Source organism: Teleopsis dalmanni, chromosome 1, assembly GCF_002237135.1.
Source record: "Teleopsis dalmanni isolate 2A chromosome 1, ASM223713v2, whole genome shotgun sequence".
Classification (NCBI taxonomy): domain Eukaryota; kingdom Metazoa; phylum Arthropoda; class Insecta; order Diptera; family Diopsidae; genus Teleopsis; species Teleopsis dalmanni.
The window spans coordinates 47,925,073-47,933,151 of NC_051846.1; positions in this window are offsets into that span (position 1 = coordinate 47,925,073).

Sequence of the window (8,079 nt, forward strand, 5' to 3'; positions counted from 1 at the left end):
AAAGCAGTTTTTGATGCAGTTCTGGTAAGCTTATCAGCTTGTTCATTTCACAAAACTCCCATGCGATTCGGAACTCAGTAAATACTTATTTCGCGCTGCATGTAACTGTAGAATTTAGTAACCTGTTTCGAAAGTCCAAGAAGACAGAGATTCCAGGCCACTGGCTGTCAGAGTAAATAACAGTTCTCGAGCCAGACGGTTTTTTAATGATATTGGATCTTATGCATTAATTGATTGCGTGAATTTCAGCTTGGAAGATACTCGGGCTTTTTCCCTTGCCTCCGAAATTCTGGTGTTGGGTCCATATACACTACCACCAGTACTTCCATTCATTTTTGATCCATCTGAGTACCAAACCAAACTTTTTAGGTCAACCTGTTTTCCTTCATTTTCCCGTGTTGAACGTGATGGTGGGTGTTCCTCAAATTTTCTGCAAAAGCGATAGAGTTTTGTTTTGTAGTCTTCATCGCACTGAGCTATATTGTGTGCTCCAATACGTGATACGAATTACAATTCGTATGTAAATGTGATTATTATTTATTTTCACTTCAACTTGTCCTTTTTTCCAATTTATCTCTTTACTTAATGAGTATAAATACTTTAATTTTTTTTTATTTACAGTTATTTGTAAATAATAATAAGTTATTTTTCAAATACAACACTTCACTCAGTAAGACAAACCTATATGATTTGTGGACAAATGATACTTGTCAAAATTTTAAAACATTTGGATAAAACTAATTATACGTTGTGAATAATGAATTCTCTTCGAGTTTAATGGCTTTGCATTATATTGTAAGATGCCACACAGTGTTGCAAAACTAAAATTACAAATTCCAAATTCAGTTTATTTCTGAACCAATATAGACATTCAATATAGTACATGTATTTAGTACATCAAATTTCATTTTCCTTCCAGGCATAGTTCAGCTATAACTTTATATTCTAAAGTTTTAAAACTCAAGGGTTGTCTGTTTAAACACGACTTTTTGTGTAGAAGGCCAGTGATGACAAATTATATGTTCGGAGTGGGCAGTTAACATGACTGAAATGTGAATCTAAACACTGGTTGATTTCTCAACCAGTTGTTTCAACAAATTTTAAACAGGATGTGTTGTATGGATTATAGTACTGTCCTGTAGAAATGCCATTTCTTTCACTTCGTGTCTCTATTATCACGCAAGAAAAAACCAAATTATATGGCTGTTGTGATCACAGTTATTTTCAGTCAGGCCGACCACACCTACTTTTACATTACTAGGTCTTTTGTAGGCATATCACAAAAGAATAACCGCTTATTTTAAAAATAATGTATGAAACAACACTGCTAGCTTGTTTACTTCAACTTTTTCGAAACCGCTTAACTTATAAGTAGCTCAAATCAAATGTTTGCCCAGACTAAAAATTCGTCTATTGTAAACGATTTTTGGATGTACGTACAAATTTGCAGTTAACTGTCAACAAATATTTGACAAAAAAGTCTGAAAATCCAAACTTTATTCCCAATCATGTAAAAAATAATATATGTATTTTTACCTAAATTGCAAAGAGTTATTATTCATTTTTGGAACTTTAAATTTTATTACGTCTTTTACATATATAAGCCCAACAAAATTTCCAGTTCTTCTAGAGTTGCCGTCCGAAGTAGTGCTTATTTTATGTTGTTCTTTTGTGATATGCTTATAAAATATGCTTCCAATATGTCTGTTGTAGATATAATACTTTTGTTCATAAACATTTTAATAGAGGTCAATGATAAACCACCGATGAGAATTATGACCAATACAGAAGGAAGCACACCTTAATGGCACGAAAGGAGTTACCACCTTAATAATACTGTTTGATGTACCTGTTTTAACAAGAGCGATGAAGATACAGTTATATTCTGTGGATGTGTATTCAATTAACCGCTTCATCACACTGCAGATTGCAAGTGGTTTCGGACAACTTCTGCAACGCAATCTGTGTAATAGCCTGGATGCTTCTAATCGAGTTTATGGTTTTTGAACAGGATAGAGCGTCCAGATACGCCACATCAAAAGACAACAAACTATTAGTGAATGATCATTAAATACGCGTTCTGAAAAAAAATGTTAACATGTAGGTAAATTAAAAGATCAGCGACGTGTACCTAATGGAACTTCATCTACCACCTAATAGAGATGATTAGAGAACAATGCTGCTACAATTGAAAATCCCAACTACTCTACGTGGCAAGAAGAGATTAAAAGTATCGGACACATTCTGAATGTATATTCACTAGGTTTTAAATTAAAAATTAATACTGACGAGCCCTTCGGTGTAGTCATGACTGTAGAAAATCCAGTTCCGCAAATGTGCAAAACAGTTACAAATTGACAGGCTATTAAATCGGCTAATGCTAATGATTAATACAATTTAACGCTGAAATACAGACTAAACAATTGACGATTTCTGTTTAGCGCTTAGGACTTTTTGAAAATCTTAATCTTTTTAGACGATATAAGTGTCTCTTAGGCTATATATTGCTTTTTTTGGTTGTTTGATAAAAAATGACTTTCTGGAATACGTTGTTTCTTTTCGTTATTATTTTCACTAAGTAAAAAATGAGGATCATTCATCACTGAAACAAATTTGATGTGAAAAATGTTTACCATTTTTGTACTATTTAGGTACTATTATTATTAAATAATTAGCCATGAATTCACTCCGACTTACAAGATCTATTGTGCATCTAAACTAAAACTATTCTAGAGTATTTGTAAATCTCGTTATTGCTGTGAACTTAATTTTACCTATTTGATTTGGGACTAAGATTCCGTTTCCAAGGTAGTCAAGTCTACGTCTTGTAGCAGTTGTATGGAACATGTTCTAATATTTTCTTTTCCTCATGAGAGAGTCGACAGAAATCACTTTCTACCGCAGCTATATTCTTCATGTGGTAATTGAGTCTATAGTGTAACGTAGGAACTTCAGTGTAGATTTTAATATCGTTTCTGCTAAGGTTAAGGATAGCGTCAACTTTGATGTGTTCAGGTATCAATGATCTTCTCCTCTCCAGTGTTCAAGTAGATTTGGTTTCTCTTATTCATATAATAAGTTAATTATTTTTGTAGTAAGTTTTAACTATTTATTTACATATTTAGTAGTTATCAAACTATCCTTTTGGCAGCCTTAAACTTAACATATGAAATCTTGAATGGTAGTTCTAAATTACGTTCATTAAATGGATAATTCCATATATTCAACGGTATCAAAGTTGTGTTAGCGACTGATTGTCATATACGATTTCTTAAATTTCTTTATATTCTTATTCACTATCAAGCGCTTCAAGAAAATTTTATTTAATAACAAAATCCATGCAATCTATTCCAAAAAAAATATGAAAATTTTATACATCTGTTTAAACACTAATACAGTTTTAGGTATATATGTCTAAATAATATTTCATAGTTTTTTATAAGACTATATTGCACGAATCGTATATTTCATATTAGTTGTTATTATGACATATTATCAGTCTTTTGTTTTTTTTTTGGAATTTTTGCAGTATTAGAAACCATTTTGATGGTCTTAATGACCACAATATTATGGTAATCTTAAGTTTAATTATTAATTTACATACAAATACAGCACATCAAATACATTATTGTTTGCAATTAAATAGAAGATATCCAGATTACTATATTCAAAATATTAAGTATATAATTTATATAAATCAACTTAGAGTTGCCTAAGTAGCTATCACAAGGAATCTATACTATTTTCTAACTATTTTATTTTCAAAACTTTTTCATTTATTTTTTTAAATTTCCCTTTCAACAATTGTCAGAGGAAGCTTAATGTGGCATATGTTACTGAACACAAAATACTTGTCAAAACAATTCCAACTTCACACAGAATTGTTCATAAAACAACCGACAAAATGGTTTTTTTTTGGGTTTTCCTTATTTCAAAAACTACTTTTACTAAAAGCAAAAATAAAAGTGATATCGTATCCTGGCTAATTTAACGCAAACGTGAGCAAGCGCAGCTGTACGGCATATTTAATTCAGTAAATAGACACCGATTTCACTATTTCGTTTTTTATTCCTTTTTTTTCCTCAAAAATTGAGTAAAAAAAATTGAATTTAAATGAAATCCTTTTTTGCTTTTTCTACTTCGTTTAAATAGTGAATTATGTGTTGTATGCAAATACATTTTTTTTATCTGCCAGGATAAAAAATATCGGGCGACTGTTAGGGATTTTTTGCTTGATGTTTGTTGTTTTGCTGCTTGTTGGGGCAGGGGTTGGTAAGTGATACCTAATCCCTCAGGCAAGATAATTGTGGATAAATAATACTTAACTGAGCACGGAATTATACTATTTTTGTTCTATACTTAATTTGTTAAAATTGTTGACAGGATCGAAAGTACAATATGATCAGATATAAAATATATGGTACGTCAATACCAAAAACTAGGTCATAATTAATACTATATTGATAAATATTACATATAGTTCAAAACTTTTTAAAAGAGAATTTTAGAAATTCTATTTAAAATACAATTGCACAGAATAAATTAAAATTGCAAAAGCAATGGTAAGAGCAGCTTGTCAATTAAATTAATACTTTTTTGTGGTATTATGGTTAAGAAAAATTCAACTTCGGATATTTATCGACTACTGATCGCATTAAGAATTTTCGAAATTATTTTGTAAAATTTAGAGTGCAAATTAAAACTACAATGGTGTTTTTCGGTACATATATTTTTATATCTATAATATTTTCAATAAAACACAAAGATAAACTATTTAGCATTTATTAACCGTAAATAATGCCAACAATAAAAAAAATCAATGAATCTTATGAAAATTTATAATTTGGTTATAAAAATTAAAAACTAAGAGAAACTAGATTATTTAAACTTAAATATCATGAATATAACCCCAAATTATCTATTTTTGTCTTACCTTAACGACATTTAAAATAAAATCTATTAAAGCTATCAGTTTTCAAAAAACTTCTTTTCGTGGTTAAATTTAAATCTGATGTTGGGGTGGACTATCACATCTCTTCTGCAACAAGTAAAAGAAATGACAATATTAAACATTATCCAATTACTTAAATAACAAAAATATATAAAAAGTCAAGTACGACTTTGGATCAGTTGGTTAAGATGCGCTGATTCTGAGCTTTACATTTCGCAGGACCCGAGTTCGATTCCTGATACTTGCAGTCTCAAAAATAATTATTTACGAATAATTAAATACAAGAATTATTTCCAAGACCATTGATGGTGGGTATTTGGCAATACTCGAAACAGCTGTATGGTCAGCCAAAAATTCAATTAATTAAAATAATATAAAAAATAAATTTTTTGTTGTTGTAGTTCACTACTGTTCGAAAACACCTCTTTAAAAAATATATGAACAAATAATACTTTTAAGCATGTATGAATTAGTATTACAATATAACCCAGAAAAAGCGGATATTTCAGTTCATATCCCATTGTATAAACTTTATAAGATCTTTACCCCTTGTAGGTATGCCTTCTTTGCTACTGCTATTTATCAAAACACAACAAACTAATTTATTAAAATTAGTTTTGTACAAATAGTTTCCCGATTTATGGCATTAAAATACTTATAATGTACTAATATCTCCAAAGTCATAAATGTTATAGTATCTGAAAAACTTGTCTCATTTAGTTCTGAAAGGTGTCATATAAACTTTTTCTGTAAAGTAAGCTTTGTATTAATATGATGTCATCGTTACAGATGTACTATTTGAAGATTTAAAAGAAATTTGTCATGTTTATTGTGTAATTATACTTGATGCATGAGATCATCTAAGGTTCTATTATATGTACTTCGATTTTTAGTTATTTATGAGGGAATAAGAAGCTGAAGAATATAGAAAACGTTTCAACCTGTTTAATATGTTAACTCGTTAAGTTAGGTCATTTATGAATCACATTAAACTTTAATATACAAACATAACGATTCATATTAGATAAGAAGTATAGGTAGAAGATATAGAGATAAACTTGAGAACAATATTCAATTGAAAGATTTTAATTGGTTGATTCTTGTATTGAATTTTTAACCCCTAAATTGATGATTGGAAATCAATGAACAACGAGACGACCTCTATCGATTGCTAGATTTATTGGAATGCATTGAGCAGACTGCGCAGGATTTTCTTTGTATAGATTTACGTAAATTTAGTTGATTTCATAATTTATTTAAAATCATTCAGTTATTTGCCTGATATGTATCTAATTTTATATAAAAAAAAACAGCACATAAATGAATATTTATTAAACCGTCTAACTATTGACATTGTTCTATAGTTGGAGTATCAAAATAATTGTCTCCGTAATGTTGGTATCTATTCTATTCAAATCAAATATTTAACTTTTAAAATACAGGGTGAATAAAATAGTATTAAACATTTTTTTTACCATTTTTTCAGATCGCTTCTCTCATATTTTCTAATCTAGAAATAAGATTATTTCGTTTATAGTGAAGAAAATCCGTTCATTGATTAACTGTAGTTTCTTTACTTTCTATGCTCAAAAATTAACAACGTGATGTATTACGTGAAAGGCAGGTATAATAGGTATGCGTTCCATTTTTTATTATTATTATTATTATTATTATTTGTAGTCCCTTTTTAATTAATTTTTTGAAATAAACATATTTACAGTAGTAGCAGATCTTAAGTATTCAATATATATATAATATTAATAATGGATATTTATAATACCTTATTCGCTTTTATAAATATAGATATCAACTCTGTGTGATAAATTCAGATTTAAAACCGCTCTAACCTAATTGTGGACTGGCTGCTGTTCAATAGGTTCATAGCTAGCTCATTGAGGAGTTGGTTTACTCTTTATTGTATATCTTTCCGGGTTTTTGCATTTCTTTTCTCACATATGGTATTTGCAGTACATTTCTTTCGCTTTTATTGCGACTTACAGTTACTTGACCATTATATGGTTTTTTCAAATTAGTTTGTGGTCGAAATTTATACTAAGACATCAGTTGTGGGATTGAAACATTGTTAATACTGACTTGTAGGCAGATTTTTCTTCTGAATTTTTCCATTTTTATAACCATTTGCTGATAAATTGTAGCTGTACCTATATATGTATATTGACCTGTTCCAACGAGAGTTTTACTGGTTGCTGCAACTACTGTAACATTCGCGTATTTTGCAATATAAAATTTATTGAAAACAATTATGTTAACAGTAAATAAATATGGAACAGAACACTCATGATATCCCCAAACCATTATGCCTCCATCACCATGTTTCACCGTTGAAAATAAGTTTTGTTAATCAAAGGCTGTACATGATTTTCTCCGCAAAAGTTTTTCATTTTTGATTCCAAATATGTCGAATTTGCTCCCATCGGAGAAAATAACTGATTTTTAGAAATCTATAGCTTTATTTACATGCTTTCTTGCAAAGCATAATCATTTTATTCTATTATATTTGGATATGTAGATCTTCTTTCTTGCAACGCAAGTATAATACATAGTTTTCTTCAAAATTTTACGGTTAATATCAGGACATATTTTGTTTTCAAGTATTTCGGCAATATGTTCAGCTAGTTTGAAGGCTGTTACTCTCGGATTTACTTTCACCTGGTTGATTATGCAGCGTGTTTGGCTATCTGACAGAATTAAGGGTCTACCAGTGCGAGTTTTAAAAACGTAATTATTCGTCTTCTGGAAGTTTTTTATAACTCTCTTCATTAGCTTTCGTCACCTTAACTTAACAGTTATTAGTCGTTCCCTAACACTAATTTCACGTCTTTTATTTTCCATTGTAAAAATTTACTGTTTATGGTATATCCAAAAATGTGTTTAAATGATTATTTCTCAGACTCTTTAGGAAGTCAACTAATAATTAAATATCATTTAATGACACGTTTATGCTTGCAAACGATCGAAATATTAAGCAGTGTCCGTTGACTTTTTCTGCTTCAAAAGTTGTTGTTTTGCATATAATTGTTTAATTTTTTTTTTGTACGAATAATTGTTAATTTATGTAAGAACTTTATTGTTTCGTTGGTTAAAATAAATCAGAAAACAAAAATTAG